Source organism: Scyliorhinus canicula, chromosome 17 (genome assembly GCF_902713615.1).
Source record: "Scyliorhinus canicula chromosome 17, sScyCan1.1, whole genome shotgun sequence".
Classification (NCBI taxonomy): Eukaryota; Metazoa; Chordata; class Chondrichthyes; order Carcharhiniformes; family Scyliorhinidae; genus Scyliorhinus; species Scyliorhinus canicula.
In genome coordinates, this window is record NC_052162.1 from 107,715,763 (window position 1) to 107,740,849 (window position 25,087).

Below are 25,087 nucleotides of genomic sequence, written 5' to 3' on the forward strand. Positions count from 1 at the left end.
TCGGGGTCATCACAGAACAGTTAGAAAACTGTACCAAATTACTCATTCTTTAATTTCTTCAGTCCTCCCAAAATTCCACAGCATGGAATGTTAAATAAAAGTTTGGCAACAAAACTCAATGCTGACTTTGAAATTGGCTGCCTCCTGTTTGAACACATAAACCAGCAGGGCTGGGTTAGTTCAGTGGGCTAGACAGCTGGTTTGTGATGCAGAACAAGGCCAGCAGCACGTCTCAATTCCTGGACCGGCTGAGAATTCTGAATTCTCCCTCTGTGTACCTGAACAGGTGCCGGAATGTGGCGACTAGGGGCTTTTCACAGTTACTTCATTGCAGTGTTAAAGTAAGGCTACTTGTGACAATAAAAGATTATGATTAATTCTGTGTGTAATGTTGTATTTTACAGGAGAAATTATTGGAGATGGTACTGGCTCCAATGATGAATACGATGAAGATATATATGATGACTTCGAAGATGATGGGGAAGGTAAAGACGTGGAAGGTAAGCCAGTTGAAGATGAATATGAAATGCTCGCAAATCTATTTCAGTGGAACAATGGCGAGCTTGATAAAGGGGCCTGAGAAGTGCTGCTCAGGTAGTTTGGTGGGAATGATAAGGTGGTCACAAGGGACACCCAGACTGTGCAGGACACTTTGGAGTGTGAGGCTGTGGGAGGAAACAGGAGCACCCGGAGGAAACCCACGCAGGCAAGGGGAGAACGTGTAGACTCCGCGCAGGCAGTGACCCAGCAGGGAATCGAACCTGGGACCCTGGCGCGGTGAAGCCACAGTGCTAACCACTATGCTACAGTGTACAGTTATGAAGCTCGTTGGATCATACATATACACTCGAGCAAGATAAAGATGACTCTGGTCATCTGTATGGGTAGAGTTGAGAAAAACAAAGTGACAAAAAACATTAGTGGGTGTCATTTCTAGACCCCCAAACTACACTGGGAAGGTTGGGAATGGCATTAAAAAAGAAATTAGAGATGCATGTAATAGATTGGGCAAATCAAATTAGCCACAATGCTGTAGAGGAGGAATTCCTGGAGTGTATACGGGATGGTTTTCTTTTTTAAAAATTTAGAGCATCCAATTCATTTTGTCCAATTAAAGGGCAATTTAGCGTGGCCAATCCACCTAGCTTGCCCATCTTTGGGTTGTGGGGGTGAAACCCACGCAAACATGGGAAGAATGGGTAAACTCCACACAGACATTGACCCAGAGCAGGGATTCGAACCTGGGACCTCGGCGTCGTGAGGCAACAGGGCTAACCCACTGTGCCACCGTGCTGCCCACGGGATGGTTTTCTTGACCAATATGTGGAGGAACCAACTGGAGAGCAGGCCATCTTAGACTGGGTACTGTGTAATGAGAAGGGAATCATTGCCAATCTGGCTGTACGAGACCCCTTGGGGATGAGCGACCAAAATATGATAGATTTTTTTATCAAGATGGAGAGTGAAGTAGTTGATTCGGAGACTAGGGTGCTGAATCTTAATAAAGGCAACTATGAGGATTGAGGCGTGAGTTGTCCTTGATAGATTGGGGAGAGTTACTTAAAGGGATGACAGTGGATAGACAATGGTAAACATTCAAGGAATGCATGGAGGAACTACAGCAACTGTTCATTCCTGTCTGGCACACAAGGAAAGGGGGTAAAATCCATGGCTTACAAAGGAAATTAGAAATAGTATCCGATACAAGGAAGAAGTATACAGATTGGCCAAGAAATATAATAGGTCTGAGGATTGGGAGCAGTTTAGAATTCAGCAAAGAAGGATGATGGGATTGATGAAGAAGGGGAAAGTACAGTACGAAAGGAAGCTTGAAGGGAACATAAAGACTTACACTAAGAGTTTCTACAGATATGTGAAGAGAAAGAGATTGGTTAAGAGAAATGTAGGCCCAGTGCAGACAGAAACAGGGGAATGCATAATAAGGGACAAAGAAATGGCTGAGCAATTGAATACATAGGAACATCTCACAACATCTCATCTTCCGGTTAGGCACACTACAGCCTTCTGGCCTGAACATCGAATTCAACAACTTCAGATGATCAGCCCCATCTCGACCCATTTGTTTTAATTTCATTTTAACTGTCTTTTACCATTTCTTTCTTTCTTAATATACATTTAGAAGCAGGGATGTGTTGCTGCAATTGTACAGGGTCTTGGTGAGGCCTTGGATTATTGTGTGCAGGTTTGGTCTCCTTCTCTGAGGAAGGATGTTCTTGCTCGAGGGAGTGCAGCAAAGGTTGACCAGATTGATTCCAGGGATGGCGGGACTGTCAAATGAGGAGAGATTGACTAGATTGGGACTGTTCTCACTGGAGTTCAGAAGAATGAGGGGGATCTTATCGAGACTTATAAAATTCTAACAGGACTAGACAGTGTAGATGCAGGGAAGTTGTTACCAATGATGGGTATGTCCAGAACCAGGCATCACAGCCTAAGGATTCAGGGTGAACCATTTCGGACAGAGATAAGGAGACACTTCTTCACATAAAGAGTGGAGAGCCTGTGGAATTCATTACCACAGGAAGTAGTTGATACTAAAACTTTGAATATATTGAAGAGGTGGCTGGATATAGCACTTGGGGAGAATGGAATCAAAGGCTATGGGGAGAAAGCAGGATTAGGCTATTGAGTTGGATGACCAGCCATGATCGTGATGAATGGCCAAGCAGGCTCGAAGGGCCAAATGGCCTCCTCCTGCTCCTATCTTCTATGTATCTATGACCCATCGCCGGGATTGTCAAGTCCTGAGTTTGTTTGCATTGTAATTTCCAGTGATGAGGAGCCATTGATCGTTGCCCAAGAATGGACAGTGTAATGATATGTAGACTGACATGTAACTAAGGGGTTAATCCGAACTCCCGGCTGTGGCACAGCCACTAAAGGGCATTACACAACTCATTAGGAAACCAGACACACAGTAGACCCTCCCTCGCACTCCTGGCAGGGACTGCAGGATTAGCACCAGAATAGTTTAGATCTCAGGCTGGGTCACCACATGTGACCTAGATCCCAGTTGTACAGTTAGTCATTATCACTGAGTTTCTAGAGTTAGATCAGCAGAGTGTCAAACTCATTTATCTAGTTGTTGTTACTGAATAAATCCTTTCAACTTACGTCAAGGGCTGGAGTGTCTTTCAACTTCATCTATGGTCAGTAGCAACATATGTTAATCAAATAGCATAACATAACATGGTACTGGTAGTTGCTGCTGCATCTACCTAGGAAAATTCAGTAAGTTTAGGGAAACAATCAAGACAGCTATTCGACAACAGATGCAGCCGGAACAACCCTGTTGAATCCAGGCACGATGGACAAACCACAACCTCCTCATCACCTCAGGACCAACGTTAACCTTAGTGTTAACTGGCGCTTGTTTAAACAGAAATTCCAACCGTATGTAGAGGCTTCTGATTTAACAAACGTCAATAAGAGCTATTTTGGAAAATAGCTCTTATTGACTACTGCTGGTGAACACGCGTTAGAGATCTACAACTCGTTTAACTACACAGATGGGCAGGACAAAACTAAGTATGAAACAGTCCTTAAAAAATTTGATAGCTGTTGCGAGGTCCAGGAAAATGAAATCTTTGAGCGCTACATTTTAAAGAAAAGGTTGCAAGGAACAGATGAATCCTTCAACAGATTTTTTCCCCAGCTCAGATTGCTCGCCCAATCTCGTAACTTTGGTGCACTAACTGACTCGATGATCAGAGACCAGATAGTTTTTGGAATCCATGCTAATCCTCTCAAAGAGCAACCACTAAAGCTTAAACATATGACTTTAGAAATCGCCATAGAAACATGAATGGTGCATGAACACTCAAAACATCGCTAACTACAGTATAAGATCGCTGAACATGGTGGAAAAAACCTCCCTCTATGTCAAGTGTGTTCAGGCCATCTCCTGATTGCAGCGCCCCCATGTTTCTGACGGCAGCCATCTTGTGTGCGCGGATTAGCTCCCAGCACATGCACAGGGCAAAAAAAAAAATGAAATGCCCCTGAACTGCTCTGCGCAGGCACACCACGGGCAAAGGTACAAAACGGCCGAAAACCGCATCGCGCATGTGCGAAGACGCGTGGAAAGTCATGTCGGTGACACGATGACGTGCACAAATTGTGGAACCACCCACTTTAGCAAAAAATGCCCTGCAACCGCAAACACTGTCTCAACTGCGGGAAACCTAATAATTATGCTGCCCAGTGCAGATCTGCACCTCAATTCAGAAGTCAAAGATCGCTCTTAAAGCAGAGTCGCATCAGAAGTGTGCAATTTCAAACGGATGAGCTGGATCAAGGTAGTACAACGGATCCAGACAAGGAATACCTGGATAAACCATTCCAAGTGGGAATCATCACCAAGTTTGAAACCTCCGCACAGAACACTTCACAAGTGAAGTCAATCCATTGCGAGGACGAGGAAAATTACATGTTTGAGCGCTGAAGCTGAATGGAACACAGTGTTGACTGGAAACAACTGCCCCATTAAGTTCAAACTGGACACAGGTGCCTCCGCTAACCTGACATCAAAGCTCGACTTTATAAAGATCAAAAATGCTCCCAAAATCCTTCCAGCTGCCTTCCAACTCCATGACTACAATGGCAACGCGATCTCCTCACTGGCGTTATGCCATTTAGCTGTGTCGAACAAAGACAGGGAGGCGAGCCTCAGGTTTGAGATTGTTCAACCTGCCAAGTCATCGCTGTTAGGTGTGCAAACCTGCAAGCAACTGAACCTCTTTCGAAGAGTCCACACCATGACGTCTTCTCATCACGCTCTTCAGACCAGCATTGACGGAATACTGGAACAATACCCAGATGTCTTCAGCAGCATGGGCACACTTCCATATCAATATCAGATTCCACTGCGCGCTGGTGCGAAACCAGTTTACCCACTCAGGAGAGAGTGCCTGGTCCCCTGAGGGAACGGTTAAAATCAGAACTTGCGAGTCTTCAGAAGAAAGGCATCATCTCCAAAGTCACTGACCCAACTGACTCGGTCAGTTCGATGGTGTGTGTCAAAAATCCCTCGGGGGACTTAAGAATCTGCATCCTTCCTAAGGATCTCGACAATAACATAAGGAGGGAACACTACTTGATCCCAAAAAGAGAAGAGATCAGAAGTGAAATGGCACACACGCGTTTCTTTACCAAGCTAAATGCATCCTAAGGATTCTGGCAAATCCAACTAGAAGAATCCAGCAGAAAGCTCTGCACCTTCAACAAGCCTTTTGGCAGATTCTGCTACAGTTGAATGCCATTTGGGATCATCTCGGCATCCTAAATCTTCCACCGCATCATGGAACAGATGATGGAAGGGATAGATGGAATTTGTGTCTATGTGGATGACGTTATCATCTGGTCCTCGACTCCAGAGGAACATGTGTCGTGACTGAAGAGGTTATTCAGACGCATACATGAGCATGGCCTCAAGTTAAATAGATCCAAATGCAGCTTTGGAATGTCCACACTCAAATTCCTGGGCAACCAGATAATGGAACATGGTGTACACCACGACACAGACAAGATAAAGGCCATTGAAGCGATAAAGGTCCCCGAGGACAAGAAAGCGGTACTTCGCTTCCTTGGAGTGGTAAATTTTTTAGGCACATTTATCCCACATTTGGCTGCACATACCATGCCTCTATGACAACTGATAAAGAAGTCCACCTCTTTCGAATGGAAGACAGAACATCAGAACAAGTGGTTGGAGTTGAAGGCAAAGCTGACCACAGTGCCCGTTTTAACGATCTATAACCCTGATCGTGAAACCAAGGTTTCGCCTGACGCCAGTCAGGATGGCATTGGAGCAGTGTTGCTGCAGAAAGATGACACCTCGTCATGGGTCCCAGTAGCAGATGCATAACGTGCAATGACACTGACAGAGACTCAGTACGCTCAAATTGAAAAGGAGTGCCTCTGCCTTCTCACAGGCATTTTGAAATTTCATGATTACATCTACGGCCTACCAACATTCACCGTTGAAACAGACGACAGACCTCTGGCCCACATCACACATAGAATCTCAATGACATGACTTCTCGGCTACGGAGAATTCTACTTAAACTTAGAAGGTATGACTTCAATCTTATATACACACTTGGTAAGGATCTCATCATTGCCGAGGCGTTGTCTCACTCAGACAAGCCGTCTACTGGCCTGGCATCAATCAGGACATCACGGACATGATCTTGAGCTGTAAGACTTGCCAGAGGTTCCAACCAGTCCACCTCTTTTGGCAGTGTAACGAGGCTCTGCAGCCACACAACGTGGAAACCTCTCCGTGGTCCAAGGTAGGCATTGACCTCATCCACTCCAATGGACGTGTCTACGTACTACTCATACTACTAGCATTGTGGATAGCACAATTGCTTCACAGCTCCAGGATCCCAGGTTCAATTCCAGCTTGGGTCACTGTCTGTGCGGAGTCTGCACATCCTCCCCGTGTGTGCGTGGGTTTCCTCCGGGTGCTCCGGTTTCCTCCCACAGTCCAAAGATGTGCAGGTTCAGTGGATTGGCAATGATAAATTGCCCTTAGTGTGCAAAATTGCCCTTAGTGGGGAGTGGGGTTACTGGGTTATGGGGATAGGGTGGAGGTGTTGACCTTGGGTCGGGTGCTCTTTCCAAGAACCGGTGCAGACTCGATGGGCCGAATGGCCTCCTTCTACACTGTAAATTCTATGATATCTACCTATGATATCTACTACTCGAACTTCCCTGAAGTACTGAAGCTGACTGACCTCACCTCACATACCGAGATCAAAGCGGGCAAAGAGACTTTCTCTCGTCATGGTATCCCAAAAACGGTCATGACTGACAATGGACCATCCTTTCACAGTCGAGAATGGACCACGTTTGCAAAGTGCTACAATTTCAAGCACGTCATCTCTAGTCCGCACTACCCACAGTCCAACGGCAAGGTGGAAAAGGGGGTGCACAAAGTCAAACAGCTCATCAACAAAGCGTTGGATTCTGCATCAGACATTCATCTAGCACTACTCTCGTATCGTGCTGCTCCTTTAGCATCTAGCATGTCACTGGCTCAACTGCCGATGAACAGGGACCTGCGAACAACGCTTCTGGCCCTACAAATGCCTAATCCACATCTCCTACCGGTGGTACACAAGATGCGATGGCTTTGTGATGGTCAGAAGCATCATTATGACAAACATGCAACTGATCTGCACACGCTATCTCCAGCAGACACCGTCAGAATCAGAATACCTGATGGTGGCTGGTCTGCTCCAGCTGTTATTATTCGACAAGCTGCACCCAGATCCTACGTGATACAAATGGCTGATGGTACCATGGTAGCAAAAATCGAAGGGCATTTCAGAAAATATGGCCGGCACATATCGCCCCTTCACTACCATTTGTTTCCACTGGTCGTGAGACACACACAATGATCACGCCACCGACGTCTCTGCCACCACCTCTCAGGAGGCCAACAAGGATGAGGTGGGAGCCTCAAAGACTGAACCTGTGAACATTTTCTCTTCCTTGTTTGCTCTGTATATAAAGATTGTACAACAGCTGGAGCTGTTGGGGAGGGTTTAAACTAAAGTGGCAGGGGGATGGGAACTGATGCAGAAAGTTGGAAGGTAGTAAAACAGGGCCGAAGCAAAAGGAAGTAAGGGGTAAAGTGCAAGGCAGAGAAGCCATAGTCAAAAATCAAAAAGGACGACAGTACAAGGTACAGTGACTGAGGGGAGCTCAGTGAATAGGCCCAGTAATACTAAAAGGAATAACACGGAAGTAAAAACATTAATGGTAAGCAGTGCGGCAGGTTGTTACAAAAGATATGGGTTCAACGACAAGGAAAATTAGGAGAAAAGCTAAGAGGAAATATAACTTAGGAGAGGTTACTGATCGAGGTGTTAAGATTCAAAACAGAGGTAAAAAAGCCAACATAAGTGTACTTTCCCTGAATGCTCGTAGTATTCGGAATAAGGTAAATGAGTTGATGGCGCAAATCATCGTGAATGACTATGATTTAGTGGCCATTACTGAAACATGGTTAAAGGATGGTCACAACTGGGAGTTAAATATCCGAGGGTATCAAACTATTCGGAAGGACAGAGTGGATGGTAAGGGAGGTGGTGTAGCTCTGTTATTTAAGGATGACATCTGGGCAATATTAAGGGATGACATCGGTGCTATGGGAGGATAATTTGAAACCATTTGGATGGAAATCAGGAATAGTAAGGCGAAAAAGTCACTGATAGGAGTAGTCGATAGGCCACCAAATAGTAACATTATGGTGGGGCAGGGAATAAACAAAGAAATAACGGATACATGTAGAAATGGTACAGCAGTTATCATGGGGGACTTTAATCTACATGTTGATTGGTTTAACCAGGTCGGTCAAGGCAGCCTTGAGGAGGAGTTTATAGAATGTATCCGTGATAGTTTACTAGAACAGTATGTATTGGAACCTACGAGGGAACAAGCGGTCCTAGAGCTTGTCCTGTGTAATGAGTCAGGATTGATTCATGATCTCATAGTTAGGGATCCTCTCCGAAGGAGCGATCACAATATGGTGGAATTTAAAATACAGATGGAGGGTGAGAAGGTAAAATCAAATACTCGTGTTTTGTGCTTAAACAAAGGAGATTACAATGGGATGAGAGAAGAACTAGCTAAGGTAGACTGGGAGCAAAGACTTTATGGTGGAACAGTTGAGGAACAGTGGAGAACCTTCCAAGCGATTTCTCATAGTGCTCAGCAAAGGTTTATACCAACAAAAAGGAAGGACGGTAGAAAGAGGGAAAATCGACCGTGGATATCTAAGGAAATAAGGGAGAGTATCAAATTGAAGGAAAAAGCATACAAAGTGGCAAAGATTAGTGGGAGACGAGAGTACTGGGAAATCTTTAGGGGGCAACGGAAAGCTACCAAAAATGCTATAAAGAAGAGTAAGATAGATTATGAGAGTAAACGTGCTCAGAATATAAAAACAGATAGTAAAAGTTTCTACAAATATATAAAACAAAAATGAGTGGCTGAGGTAAATATTGGTCCTTTAGAGGATGAGAAGGGAGTTTTAATAATGGGAGATGAGAAAATGGCTGAGGAACTGAACAGGTTTTTTGGGTCGGTCTTCACAGTGGAAGACACAAATAACATACCAGTGACTGACAGAAATGAGGCTATGACAGGTGAGTACCTTGAGAGGATTGTTATCACTAAGGAGGTAGTGATGGGCAAGCCAATGGGGCTAAAAGTAGACAAGTCTCCTGGCCCTGATGGAATGCATCCCAAAGTGCTAAAAGAGATGGCTAGGGAAATTGCAATTTCGTGGAATTTTTTGAGGACATTGCCAGTGCAGTAGATAATGGGGAGCCAATGGATGTGGTTTATCTGGATTTCCAGAAAGCCTTTGACAAGGTGCCACACAAAAGGTTGCTGCATAAGATAAAGATGCATGGCATTAAGGGTAAAGTAGTAGCATGGATAGAGGATTGGTTAATTAATAGAAAGCAAAGAGTGCGGAGTTATGGATGTTTCTCTGGTTGGCAATCAGTAGCTAGTGGTGTCCCTCAGGGATCAGTGTTGGGCTCACAATTGTTCACAATTTACATAGATGATTTGGAGTTGGGGACCAAGGGCAATGTGTCCAAGTTTGCAGACGACACTAAGATGAGTGGTAAAGCGAAAAGTGCAGAGGATACTGGAAGTCTGCAGAGGAATTTGGATAGGTTAAAGGAATGGGCTAGGGTCTGGCAGATGGAATACAATGTTGACAAATGTGAGGTTATAAATTTTGGTAGGAATAATAGCAAACAGGATTATTATTTAAATGATAAAATATTAATAGATGCTGCTGTGCAGAGAGACCTTGGTGTGCTAGTGCATGAGTTGCAAAAAGTTGGTTTACAGGTGCAACAGGTGATTAAGAAGGCAAATGGAATTTTGTCCTTCATTGCTAGAGGAATGGATTTTAAGGCTAGGGAGGTTATGCTGCAATTGTATAAAGTGTTAGTGAGGCCACACCTGGAGTATTGTGTTCAGTTTTGGTCTCCTTACCTGAGAAAGGACATACTGGCACTGGAGGGTGTGCAGAGGAGATTCACTAGGTTACTCCTAGAGCTGAAGGGGTTGGATTACGAGGAGAGGTTGAGTAGACTGGGACTGTACTCATTGGAATTTAGAAGGATGAGGGGGGATCTTATAGAAACATATAAAATTATGAATAGAATAGATAGGATAGACGCGGGCAGGTTGTTTCCACTGGCGTGTGAAAGCAGAACTAGGGGGCATAGCCTCAAAACAAGGGGAAGTAGATTTAGGACGGAGTTTAGGAGGAACTTCTTCACCCAAAGGGTTGTGAATCTATGGAACTCCTTGCCCAGTGAAGCAGTAGAGGCTCCTTCATTAAATATCTTTAAGATATAGATAGTTTTTTGAAGAATAAATGGATGAAGGGTTATGGTGTTGAGGCCGGAAAGTGGAGCTGAGTCCACAAAAGATCAGCCATGATCTCATTGAATGGCGGAGCAGGCTCGAGGGGCCAGATGGCCTACTCCTGCTCCTAGTTCTTATGTTCTTATGTTCTTCTGTTATCATATCATTACATCTCGCTTTGTCACACAATTCCCCTAGTACCACACCTGTAATGTAAAAAATAAGGGAGATGTAATGATGTGTAGACTGACATGTAACTCAGGGGTTAATCAGAAAACCCGGCTGTGGCACGACCACTAGAGGACATTACACAACTCACGACAAAACCAGTCACACACAGGACCCTCGCTCTCACCTGCATCGCAGGTCCCAACTGAGGATCTGCATAAGTCTGTGCACAGGGTGCAGACCAGCACCAAAACAGGGGTTGCCAAACCAAAACATAAAAAGAAAAGAATTTTCCAGATAATTGTTAAATCAAAAAAAAGAGAAGAGTGGGACAGCTAGCTCATCCCACTGACAAAAACAAAAGAGAAGATGTTAATGTTGTGAAAGACGAGCCAGAGACAGAAGAAACAGAAAACATACAACGAAGCAGCAAACAGCATCGTGGGAATCAAAGCATTTGCAGTGCAGAAGGAGGCCACTCAGCCCATCGAGTCCGCACCAGCCCCTTGAAAGAGCACCCTACCAAAGCTAACACCTCTGCCCTATCCCCATAATCCAGTAACCCCACCCAACACTAAGGGCAATTTAGCATGGCCAATCCACCTAACCTGCACATCTTTGGACTGTGGGAGGAAACCGGAGCACCCGGAGGAAACCCACACACACACAGGGAGAATGTGCAGACTCCGCACAGACAGTGACCGAAGCCGGGAATCGCAACTGGGACCCTGGAACTGTGAAGCAATTGTGCTAACCAATATGCTACCGTGTTGGGAAGAAACAATGAAAGCAGAAGAAGCTGTTGACGCATGTGTGGCCATCACGGATACATGCCTTCAAAAAGCATGGTGTAAAAACGATACGAAGCAAGAGACTGACATGCAAACCAGTCTTCAAAAAGACTGGCAACATACCAAGTAATCACATGGGCGAGCCCGTGAGGGAGGCACAAGAACTGTGTGAAAGGGACAGACACCAACCAGGCAGCTCATGTTCATGGACACTCCAGTTACATTTCTCTATATTGTTTATGCATATCACAAATGTGCAAAGTTAAGATAGTAATCACGTTTGTACATAAACATCAATATCTCCTAAGGATGTGGTGATATGCCCATGGATAATATTATATGTACTCAGCAGTGTGACCTCCCATCAGCACATGACATTCAGCAACTAGGAGAAGATTGTAAAGCGTACACAAAGACAGTCACACATTAGAGTAGTTCCAGGAGAGTCTAAAGTAACCCTGTGATAATTTGATTTGTATAAGATTTGTATTGTAACCACGTGTACATTAATAAATGATCATTCTGGCTAAGTCACCAGCAGTTCAGTAGCATCATTGCTAGACAAGGTCATGGAACACAACAGTAACTATTGCCCTGAGTGACATCGGCACTGAATTAAAACATAACAAAATAGGAATAGAAAGTTTTGCCCTCGAGCTCCACAAAATCATTGCTATGAACTTGTTTCCCACCTGTCACATCGCTGACTTTTCCAGCTCCGGTGAAAGATCAGCTGTTTCTCACTCCACAGACGTTGCAGGATTCGGTGTTGCTAAATGAGGAATTCCTTTTCACTGTAGCAGTTAATACAGCGGGGAGAAGGTATCATTCCCAGCCGCAAATCAAACCCAGACAGCAGCAGTGAAAGCACCAAATCCTAACCATTAGAACACCAGGGAATCTGAAAGCAACTTGCTCAATTAGCTGACCTTCATCACTTTAACCATTTCTTCCCTCAGCTCAATTGAACTTAAGAACATTTTCTACTGCAAAATGTTATTTTTAGTTAACCGTTTGTCACCTGCCTTTGCGCCCGGGTCCTGGAGGTAAAAACATTGGGCTCGATTCTCCGCTGCCCACGCCAGTTGGGAGAATAGCGGGAGGGCCTCCCGACATTTTTCACGCCCTCCCGCTATTCTCCCCCCCTCGCCCGACCCACGTCACGAATCGCTGCTCGCCGTTTTTTAAGGCGAGCGGCGATTCACCGCGGCCGATGGGCTGAGCGGCCGGGCCTTTACACCCGTTTTTTCACAGCAGCAAACACACTTGCTTGCTGCCATTGTAAAAACGGGCGCTAGATGCCCGTTTAGGGCATCCAGAGGCCTGCTTGGGGCGAGAGCACCACCGTTGTGCTCGGGAGGGGACAGGCCCGCGATCGGTGCCCAACGATCGTCACGCCTGCGTCCAAAAGGGACGTACTATTTCCCCTCCGCCGCCCGACAAGATCAAGCCGCCACATCTTGTCGGGTGGCGGTGGAGAAATGCGGAACCGCGCATGCGCGGGTTCCGTCAATGGCGTGATGACGTCACCCGCGCATGCGCGGGTTGGAGCCGGCCGCGCGTCATCTTGGCGCGCGGCCTTAACGACGGTCGTTAAGGCCGCGACGCCGTGATTCCTGGGGTCCCGCTCCTAGCCCCGATTGGGGGGGGGGTGGGAGAATCGGGTCCCGGGAATGGGCGTGAAGGCTGCCGTGAAACACGCCCAGTTTCACGGCAGCCTTTACGACTCTCCGCATTTGCGGAGAATCTCGCCCATTGAATCTGAACCATTAGACCACTCGGGCTCCTTCATAACCAGCTCAATGTTTTCTTGTTCATCATTCCTTGTGTCAGATAATCCATCGTGCCTTGCTCTCTATCACAGACCTCGTCTTTTTTTAAAAACAGACTAACTCCTGAAAATGCTGGGAAAATGCAGCAAATCAATTAACTTTCAGCAATAAATGCACACATTTTTGAACTGTTCCTCACTCTGAAATTAAAATAATTCGACAAATCTTTTGCCTGGGTCAAACCGGGACTTTTCTCGTGTGAAGAGATCCTGATAACCACTACCCTACAGGACCACTCCGCTGACAGCAACCCAAAGGGACTGCATAGCATTCCAAACTGTTTTGTCATGCTACAATTCATGACCATGTTTTGCACACGTCGAATGTGGTTTGGATTTTTAGGAATGTTGTAGAGAAATTGGTCAGCAAAGGAATCGCAAAATGGGATAGTTCAAGAGGAGGCCATTTTCCCCATTATATCTGTGCCAGCTTGTTTTCAAAGAACTACCCAGTTAGTCTCAATACCTTTTTTCTTTCATCAATTCCCCACATTTATGTCCGATTCAATTTATTGTTCCAATCTCTTTTTCAGAGTCCCCGAAAAGGTGGCCAAGATGATATTAAGAAGCACATGACACACTTGCCTTCATCAGCTGGGGCATTGAGTACAAGAGTTGAGAAATAACATTGCAGCTATATAAAACCTTGGTTAGGCCACATTTGGAGTATTGCGTGCAGTTCTGGTCACCACATTATCAGAAGGACGTGGAAGCTGTGGAGAGAGTGCAAAGAATGCTCACTCGGATGTTGTCTGGTCCAGAGGGTGTTGGCTATGAGGAGATATTGGATCAACTATGATTCTTTTCACTGGAAAGATGGAGGCAGAGGGGAGACCTGTTTGAGGTCAAAGAATTATGAGAGGCATAGACATGGTGGATAGTCAGAGGCATTTTCCACAATTACAAGGGGACACAGGTCAAAGGTGAGAGGGAGAAAGTTTAAGGGAGATGTGCGGGGTACGCTTTTCATGCAGAGGGTGTTGGGTGCCTGGAACACTCTGCCAGAAGATATGGTGGAAGTAGGCACATTAGCAACATTTAAGAAGTATCTGGGTGAGCACATAAATAGGAAAGAAATAGAGGGATAAAGACTGAGTCTTTAGGGCAGAAGCTTTTTTTTCATTTAGGGCATCATTATCGGCACAGGCTTGGATGACCGAAGGGCCTGTTCCTGTGCTGTACTTTTCTTTGTTCTTGTTTTTTTAAAAAACACTGAGTTAACAAGTACAATATTGAAAGTGTTGCAGGAGCTTCTGCAGGGTCCATGCTCAGTGTGTGAAAATTACAAGTTTCCCAGATTCAATGACATGAAGGTTTAGGTGAGGATTCTTGTATGATTTTTGAAATAAAAATATTAATTTGTGCAGTTCATTTCATACATTCCGAAGGATGAAAATACGGTAGTGATCTCTGTATGTGCATGTACATAAGGGGTTAATGTGTAATCATTGTGGTGAACGTATTGTATTCACCATTCACCATGTATTACACTGTATCACGTTGTTGCCCATGTGGGCTCCACCTATGGACCATTGTACTATGTTACATAGAATGTATCATGTTGGTGCCCTTGTGGGCTCAGCCCCTTGATGGGAGGTATAAAGAGCAGCAGCCCTGTAGGCGGCTCTCACTAGCAGAGCAGTCGCAGGCAGGCACTGTTCTAGTCGATTAAAGCCACAGTTTACATCCACTCTGTCTTGCGTGAATTGATGGTCGCATCAATTTAATCGACTACAACACCACTGTGGAATCGGCCCTCAAACCTGACCGACTGGAACTCGACCCACAGGCCGCGGAAGCCAAAGGGATTTTTTCGCACTGGCTCCGATGTTTTGAGGCCTACCTCACTACCTCCTCCTCGCCTTACATCACCGATGATCAGAAGCTGAGCCTCCTCCACGCCCGGGTGAGCCATCGAATCTCAGTACAACTCGAGGAAGTCTCCACATACGTGGACGCCCTCGCGATGCTGAAGCACCTATATGCAAGGCCAGTGAACGAGGTGAACGCGCGGCATCTCCTCACCACTCGCCGCCAACGCCCCCGGGAATCGCTGGAGGAGTACCTACGTGACCTCAAAGTCCTCACGCGATGCTGCAACTACCAAGCCATTACGGCCACTTAACATATGGAACTCGCAGTCCGGGATGCCTGCGTGGCTGGAGTCAGGTCCAACTACATATTCTATGTAATACAGGGCAGCGAGTACGCCAATTTTAAACTATATGTACTCCCCGACCTCTGCGCTTCTCTCCTGTTGGGACTGGACTTCCAGTGCAACCTCAGGAGCCTAACACTGAAGTTCAGTGGCCCCTAACCCCACTCACCGTATGTAGCCTCGCGACTCTGAAAGTCGACCCTTCCCCGCTCTTCGCAAATCTCACCGCCGACTGTAAGCCAGTCGCCACCAGAAGCAGGCGGTACAGCATCGAGGTCAGGACTTTTATCAGGTCCGAGGTCCAGCGACTCTTGCGGGAAGGGATCATCGAGGCCAGCACTAGCCCCTGGAGAGCTCAGGTGGTGGTCGTCAGGACCGGGGAAAAGAACCGGATGGTTGTAGACTACAGCCAAACTATAAACCGGTACATGCACCTCGATGCGTACCCCCTTCCCCGGATGGCAGACATGGTTAACCAGAACGCACACTACTGAGTGTTCTCCACGGTGGATCTGAAGTCTGCATAAAACCAGCTCCCAATCCGCCCGGAGGACCACCACTACACAGCCCTTGAGGCAGACAGCCGCCTCTTCCACTTCCTCTGGGTTCCCTTCGGCATCACAAACGGGGTCTCGGTCTTCCAAAGAACGATGAACCGAATGATGGACCAGTAAGTGCTGCGGTCCACATTTCCGTACTTGGACAATGTCACCATCTGTGGCCACGACCAGCAGCACCACGACACCAACCTCCAGAAATTTCTCCAAACCGCCAAACCCTCAACGTCACTTATAACAAGGAGAAATGCGTTTTCCGCACAACCAGACTAGCCATCTTCGGCTATGTCGTGGAAAATGGAGTTCTAGGACCCGGTCCCGACCGTATGCGCTCCCTCCTGCAACTCACCCTCCCCCACTGCCCCAAGGTCCTGAAAAGGTGCCTCGGATTCTTTTCCTGTTACTCCCAGTGGGTCCCCAACTATGCGGATAAAGCCCGCCCACTGATCAAGGCTCCCACCTCCTCACTGGCGGCTGAGGACAGACAGGACTTCAGCCGCATCAAGGCAGATATTGCCAAATCCGTCCCCTTCCAGGTGAAGAGCGAGGTGTCAGAAGTCACCCTCGCCGCCACCCTTAACCAGGCGGGCAGTCCAGTAGCATTTTGTTCCCTTACCCTCAACGCCTCCGGAATTCAACACTCCTCAGTCGAAACAGAAGCCCAAGCCATTGTGGAGCTGTGCGGCACTGGAGGCACTACCTCGCTGGTAGGAGATTTGCCCTCGTCACCGACCAAAGGTCTGTAGCCTTCATGTTTGATAATACACAGCGGGGCAAGATCAAGAACGATAAGATCTTGAGGTGGAGGATCGAGCTCTCCACCTATGATTACAATATAGTGTATCATCCTGGGAAGCTCAACTAGCCCCCAGATGTCCTGTCCCGCGGCATGTGCGCCAGCGCTCAAAATGACCGGCTCCGGGCCATCCACGATGACCTCTGCCACCCGGGGGTCACCCAGCTTCTCCACTACATCAAGGCCTGCAACCTGCCCTACTCCACCGAGGAGGTCAGGGCCATGAACAGGGCGGAGTGCAAGCCACACTTCTATCGACCGGATAAGGCCCACCTGGTGAAGGCATCCCGGCCCTTTGAGCGCCTCAGTATTGACTTCAAAGGGCCCCTCCCCTTTACCAACCGCAACACGTATTTCCTCAATGTCGTTGATGAGTTCTCCCGTTTCCCCTTTGCAATCCCCTGATCCCCTGCCCCGACATGACCGCGGCCACCATCATTAAGGCCCTGCATAGTGTCTTCCCCTTGTTCGGATTCCCCTCTTACGTCCACAGTGACCGGGGCTCCTTGCTTATGAACGGCAAACTGCGTCAGTACCTGCTCGGTAAGGGCGTCGCCTCGAGCAGGACTACCAGTTATAACCCCCGGGGAAACGGGCAGGTGGAAAGGGAGACCATGATGGTCTGGAAGGCCGTCCTCCTCGCCCTACGGTCTAGGAATCTCCCACTCTCCCACTCTATTAGGTCCCTCCTTTGCACGGACACGAACGAGACCCCTCATGACAGCCTGTTTGTTTTCCCCAAGAAATCCACCTCCGGGGTCTCGCTTCCGTCCTGGCTGAAGACACCGGTGCCCGTCCTACTCCGCAAACACATCAGGAACAATAAGTCCGACCCCCTGGTCGAGGGTCCAGCTCCTTCACACCGACCCCCAGTACGCATACATAGAACACCCCAACGGCCGACAGCATACGGTTTCCCTCCGGGACCTGGCACCCGCAGGTTCCACTACCACCGTCACCCCAACCTACCCCCCCTCCCCCAACATATGCCGGCCAGCGCACCCGCCCCCACATGGCACCCGCACCACCTCCTGTCACCCCTCCCCCCTTAGCGACCCACAGGAACGAAGCTCCAGAAGACACGCTCCCGGAGTCCACATCTGTGCCCGCACTGGCGGCTTTACCACCCATGCCCACACGGATGAGTTCGACACCCGGGCCAGCTGTGAAACCAGAGCTTCGGCGATCACAGCGCATGATCAGGGTGCCGGACAGGCTGAACCTGTGAACCCTTCACCCCGCCGAACTTCAATTTTTTAACAGGGGGTGAATGTGGTGAATGTATTGTATTAACCATTCACCATGTATTACACTGTATCACGCTGTTGCCCATGTGGGCTCCACCTCTGGACCATTGCACGATATTACATAGAATGTATCATGTTGGTGCCCTTGTGGGCTCCGCCCCTTGATGGGAGGTATAAAGGGCAGGGGCCCTGTAGGCAGCTCTCACTAGCAGAGCAGTTGCAGGCAGGCACTGTTCTAGTCGATTAAAGCCACAGTTTACATCCACTCTCTGTCTCACGTGAATTAATGGTCGCATCAATCAGTAGCACCAGATGATCACTAGAGGGCCGGACCAACAGGGGTATAAAAGCAACCGCATTGTGCCTTTCTCTCTCTCTCTTTCGGGTGTACTGTGACCAGGTCAGGAATATTAGATTAGCTCAGATGGTTAGTGAAGTTACTGTAGTTAGATCTTCTTGACCTTATCACTGGTATCAATGTTAAAATAAAGAACTCACACAATTATTGTTACAGTTACTCAATAAACCTTTTATTACTACTGGACGAGTTTGAGTCTTCTTCATTGAGATTTAGAAGATCTCATCAGCAACCAAGTTTTGAGTAACACATATTACACTAAGTAGTGTATCAAAACACACAAGGAAGTGTCATAAAAGATGATACAGGAGTGTAAACAATAAATATTGGGTTTGGAAACAGGGTAGTGCTGGTCCAAAAGAATCTGAGTTCTGGAATTTAAGTATACATTGTACCCTCTGTAAACGTGAGGTCATTCCAAAGATTTGGTATGTTAACTCAAATCTCATTCCCCCAGTCACCTCGCTGCTCTCTGACCGACATTGTCTTCTGTTAAATTACTGGCTTTACTTTAAAATTCTGATGCTTGTGTTCAAATTCTTTCGTGGCCTCACTCCTCCCTTTATCTCCATCTACTTGAACCCCATGATCCTCTAATTTATCTGTGCTCAGCTAATTCTGCCCACATGATGGGTGGAAAATCTTCTCATAATGCGTTGTTGTTTGATGCTGGTATTGTTGATCGTTCTATCTCACCATTCCTAATGAGAACATCTGAATTCTATTTCTTCCAAACAAAGAACTAAAGTGCATGACTCCACAGTTTCCAATTCCAGATAGCTCTATTGGACTCTTCACGGTGCAAAGTTTCTGTATGGCAGCATGGTGCACAGTCATTCACACACAGAAGGTTCCTGAATCAAAACATGGCAGCAACATTGTCATTATGTAAGTAGTTATATCTCTCAAAACTGACTGAATGTGTTGTCTCTGGCGAGTGAGAGCTGAACTGATTGCAGCCTTTTGTTCTTGGGATGCAGGCGCCGCTGGCCTGGTCAGCATTTGGTGCCCATCCCCAATTGCCTTTGAACTGAGTGACTTGCTTGGCCACTTAAAGAGTCAACTGCATCGCTGTGTGGGTCTGGAGTCACATGAAGGCGTCAAATGTAGTCTAAACCAGGTAAAGATGGCAGATTTCATTGCCTAGAGGAATGGTTAGAATTTTATTCCAGACTTTTAATGACGTTGAATTTCACCATCTGCTGTGGTGGGATTCCCCACCGCGGGACCCCAGCGCATTACCCTGGGTCTCTGAAGTACTAGTTCAGTGGCAATGCCATTACGCCATCCCCTCCCCTGAAAGGGTTTGTAAGGATAGACAAGCAGAAGATATTCCCACTTGTGGGTAGAAGAGAATAAATGTAAATTAGTCACCAGGAAAGCAGATGCATAATTCAGGATCATCCAGTGAGAAACAGAAAATGCTTCACATCTGGCAATGTCTGTGGAATGAGGAACTGAATTACCACCTCAGGTATCAGCACTGATACAGTTCAGTTCTGATGAAAGATCAACGAAATTTGCAGTATTTTCTGTTGTGATTTCACATGCCCAAGATCTGCAGTGTTGTGAATATGGAATCCATCAAAAGAAGGTTTAAGATCCATGTCTCAGCTGGGAACACAGGGGTAAAATTACTGAGTATGAAATGAATACTCATAAGCAGAAAAGAAAAAGAAAATTCACTCAGCCATTCCATTTAGATACTTCAGCTCTGCAAGATTTATTCATCCGGCCTCCCACCCCCCCCCCCCCCCCCCCCCAATTTACATTCCAGCTTTCAAAGTTAAAGGATTTGATCCACAATCAGTGCATTCTTATTCTCAAGCAACAGCTTAAATGTTCCGTGAGGGAGAAGAACCTGGGGTGGGATTGTCCGAAATGGAGGCAGAGTGTCCGTACTGTTGTGAACGCGTTGCATTTCATGACCGTGCAAAACGGGTGCAGGCACTACAGAGCGGTTCACTCCGCTCCAGCCTCCCTTCCCGGCGCCAATTGGGCGACCCAACCCGCGCATGTGCAGTGGCTCCGCGCCAATCCGCGCATGCGCGGGGGACTTCCTCAACGCGCCGGCCCCGATGCAACATGGCGCGAGGGTTCGGGGTCGGCCGCATAACAAAATAGGGCCGGGGCTGGAGAGGCCGGCCCGCTGATCGGTGGGCCCCGTTCGCGGGCCAGACCACATCGGAGGCCCCCCCCCGGTGAAGGAGCCCTCCTCGCCCCCCACAGGCCGCCCCTCGACCCTGCACGCAGAGTTCCTGCCGGCTGCGAGCAGGTGTGGAGGGCGCCGGCAGGACTCTACAGTTTCCACGTGGCCGCTCGGCCCATCAAGGCCGGAGAATTGGCAGCCCGGCCACGGAAAGCGGCTCGCGACCGGCGCCGCGCCAAATGTGCCGGCGCAAATGGCGCCCAGTCTCTGCTCCTCGGAGAATCGCATGCCCGCGTCGCTGTGGCATGGCGTGGCTGCAGCGATTCTCTGGCCCGGCGCGGGGCTCGGAGAATCCCGCCCATGATCATTACAATAGCTGAGACTCCAGTGAGTTTAACATTAATTGTACACGTCTGCTCAATTACAACTAGGACAGAACTCTGGCTCCTGCAAAATTTTGTTCCTACATTAGTTATTTTCATATTTTCAGACCTTGGTCCAATGGATCAAATGCTACTAAAATGACAAAACATATTGTTTATTCAACAATGTCATATTTCAATGGTGGGCGTTCGCAGCGAATCAGAATGCCCCCTGTCGTCAGAACAGGAGGTGGCTGCCCAATGATTGGAGTCGGTTTTTAAAATAGAGCATGCGCAATGTCATTTCTGATTGGCACATGCGCAGTGGCGGGCAGCAGCAGCAAGAAGGCAGAAACGTTACCTCTGGAGATTGCAAGAAACGGCGAATTCTGGAGGTAGTGGAGTGTATGGGGAGTGGATGGGGAGGCTTCATAAACACACGGTGGATGCCGAAAATCCCAACTGAGAACAAATTGCTGCCGTATTCGAATTAAATGGGGCAGCAGCAGGAACTGTTTGAGTAGGAGGCCCCGAGGTAATAACCGCCATTTTTATAGGGGGCAATGTACAGCAGGGCGCAGGCACGGTCATCCTTCTCCAGGAGGAATAAATGTTGTGAATTTCTATCCTACTCTTGGAATTGGAAATTCCTTTAATAATATAATAATGCTCTGTATTGTCACAAGTAGACTTTTATTAACACTGCAATTAAGTTACTGTGAAAAGCCCATAGTCGTCACATTCTGGCTCCTGTTCGGGACATGGAGGGAGAATTCAGAATGTCCAATTCACCTAACAGTAGGTCTTTCGGGACTTGTGGGAGAAAACTGGTGCACCCGGAGGAAACCCACGCAGACTCTGCCAGGAGTTGACCCTGGTGCTGTAAAGCAACAATGCTAACCACTGTGCTACCGTGCTGCCCATACAGTTTTTTAAAACCCCTTTTACAGGGGTTCAGAAGAGGGGAGGGTTTACACACACACAACTCAAACCAGGAGATATGTTTGTCACTTCTCCAATTTCAATCCTGGACTGACTGCTGATTTTTACTTGCAGAATAATAGAAGATTAGGAATTAAAGGTGGCAACTCAAACCAGGTGCCAGATCGAAACCTGACAGTGTCACCTGTTTCATCAGAACCTGAATGTAAGTGTGTCTGTGGGGAAAAAAACCTCAAACATTATGTAACTGGAAATAGGGAGGAACAATATCATGGAGGGATTTGGAAAGAAGGATGTAAATTTTAAATTGATGTTATGTTTAACTGGGAGTCTGTGAAGCTCAGTGACGACAGGGTGATGGGTGACTGAATGGGACTCCATGCACAGGATGTGAGGTAAAGGAGATGTCAATAATGTGGAGAGATGCTGGAATTCTGGTCATCTGACCGGACATAGGGCCCTTAAGTTACGGTATGACCACCTCTCTGAACGTGCTATCCACATAGCTCTCAGCCTTGGGAATGGGCCACCTTGACTGCAGCTGTCGCTTGAGCTCTGAAACCTGGACATCCTGTTCCTGCAACTGGTGGCACATCCTGTGCATGTAGCCATTTTGGACACTAGTATTGCCTATGAGTTTGCACATGTTACAACACACACATTTCACTCGGCTGAGGTGTCCTGCCATGTCTTTCCTGCTCGTACATTAAATCAATTCTATTTTAGATTACTTCCTTACCTTTATATGTAGGCCTTCTATGAAATAGGCATCCATTAACTCGGTGCCTCCAACTCAGGCAGTTGCTGCCACGGCCTTGTTTGGTGAGAAAGCAGCACTAATTAGTTCTTATCCTGTTTTCCCGGCATCCACTGGGTCTTTAGGAAGTCCCCCGCCAATTATTATAACCCTCCACAATTCGCCATTTCCTCAATCTCTGGAGCCGATACTGCCTTCTTGCTTATTCGAGATGCTAGTTTTTCACATACTGCCTCTTAAACTGAGCACTTACCTACCAATCAATTTACCAATTTCCTGTGATGTCACATTGGCTTTTTTGCCCACTGCTGCCTCACAAATACTCAGTAAATAACTGTCCTCTTCCCCTGCAGCAGGGCAAGTCCACTTTCTGAAGGGTGAAAAAGTTATCGAAAGCAAAAAAGCACCTCTTTCCCCACAGTACTGAATCCTGACTTTGATCCAATTCCCAAATATACTCACTCCACTGTGTCTCACTCCTGGATGAAGTCTCTCACTGTACATGTCCCACTTACTGATGCAGAAACATTCCTGGAAACTCAACTTCGGATCAAATATGAAACTAAATTTGTGAACAGTCTCAGAGTTACCAGCTACAGGGGTGGCGTCAGAGTCCAGGGTGTGGACTTTGTAGCGGGCACTAAAGGCAAAGGCATCGTTCTGCAACTAAGAGAACCAGGGAAGAATGGTCCTAGATTCATTGATAGTATTTGATATTGCAGATCTTCCAAAGATTTAATGGGGTAAGTCATGCCAGGACAACTCAAAGCCAAGGTGTGCTCATTGTTCTCTATGTGGGAAGTCGGGTACATTTCCAGTGCCCAGGGGCAGCATGTGTGCCGGAAGTGTCTCCAGCTGCAGTTCCTGAAAGCCTGGGTTTTGAAGTTGGAGAGGTGGCTGGGGACATACGGAGCATGGGCCAGGCGGAGAGTATTGTGAATAGAACTGAGAGGGAAGTTGTCACACCACAACCTAAATGTACACAGGCAGGAAGGGAATGGGTGGTCACCAGGCAGAGCAAGAGGACTAGGCAGGCAGTGAATCATAGAATTTACAGTGCAGAAGGAGGCCATTCGGCCCATTGAGTCTGCACCGGCCCTTGGAAACAGCACCCCACGCAAGCCCACACCTCCACCCTATCCCAGCAACCCCACCTAACATTTTCTGGACACTAAGGGCGATTTAGCTTGGCCAATCCACCTATCCTGCACATCTTTGGACTGTGGGAGGAAACCGTAGCACCCAGAGGAAACCCACGCAGACACTGGGAGAAAATGCAGATTCCGCACAGACAGCAACCCAAGCCAGGAATCGAACCTGGGACTCTGGAGCTGTGAAGCAACTGTGCCCACCACTGTGCTACCATGTTACCAATCTCTTGTGCATATTCCTCTACAAAACAGATATACCGCTTTGGACTGTTGAGGGGAATGTCCTCTCGGGGTGGAAAACAGCAACAGCCAAATTTGCTGCACTACAGTTACCTCTGTTGCACAAAACAAGAGTAAAACGTGTGGGAATGCAAGAGTAATAGGGATTGAATTGTATGGAGATTAGATAGGCATTTCTGTGGCCACAAACAAGATTCCAGGATGTTATGTTGCCTCCCCAGAGCTATGGTCAAGTGGGCTCAAAGCGGCTACAGGACCTTTTTTTTACTGTACTTTATTACAAACGTGTAAAAAGAACAGTAATATGCACAACGTCACATGCAATAACCTCACAATCCACAGTTTGCACAATTTTTGCCCCTATCCTCCCCACTCCTCCGCAATTCATCAAACGTTATCGTGAACAACCCCCACAGTGTCTTAAGCCCTCCTTCAACCCACTCTACTCAAATTTGATCTTTTCCAACCGTACAGGACCCCCAGTCAGGCAGCCACACCGAGTAGCCTATCCACCCTTCAATTCAACAATATCCTCTGCCGGGCAATTAGAGAGGCAAAGGCCACAACATTGGCCCCTCCCCTGCATCAGCTCCGGCTTTTCCGATACCTCAAAGCTCACCAGCATTGGGCCTGACCTGACCTCTACTCCCATAATTTTGGACAATGTTCCAAACATCACTTCCCAACACCCCTCAAGCCCAGTCCCCGTCCACATTTCTCGCACTCGTTGGCCTTCCCTTGAAAGAATCCACTCATCCTTGCCCAAGTCAAAGAGGAAAGAAAAGAACAGCACAGGAACAGGCCCTTCAGCCCTCCAAGCTTGTGCCGAACATGATGCCCTAACTAAAAAATGACTTCTGCCCTTACTTGGTCCGTAACCATCCATTTCCTTCCTAATCATGAACCAATCCGGATGCCTCTTAAATGTTGCTAATGTGCCTGCTTCCACCACATCCTGTGGCAGCACATTCCAGGCATCCACTACCCTCTGCATGAAAAACCTAACCCCGCCTATCTCCCTTACGCTTTCCCCCTCTCATCTTGAAGCTGTGCCCCCTTGTAATTGACACTTCCATCCTTGGAAAAAGCCTCTGACTATCCAACATGTCTATGCCTCTCATAATTTTGTAGACCTCTATCAGGTCTCCCATCAAC

The 25,087-nt window shown here is 47.3% G+C and overlaps 1 protein-coding gene across 5 annotated transcripts in view; it reads left to right on the forward strand.

Annotated features, from left to right (window-relative positions):
• The first annotated feature begins 440 nt into the window (after positions 1-440).
• Positions 441-25,087, forward strand: part of LOC119951693 (zinc finger protein 239-like) — a 62,171-nt gene continuing 37,524 nt past the window's right edge. For 3 of the 5 annotated variants that reach the window (XR_005457656.1, XM_038774936.1, XM_038774934.1), the window contains exons 1-2: positions 21,171-21,377; positions 21,899-21,989. The gene's annotated coding sequence lies outside the window, so the exon portion shown is untranslated. Of the gene's footprint in view, positions 501-21,159; positions 21,378-21,898; positions 21,990-25,087 lie in introns of those variants that run through there. The other 2 variants (XM_038774937.1, XM_038774938.1) reach the window with 2 other exon arrangements.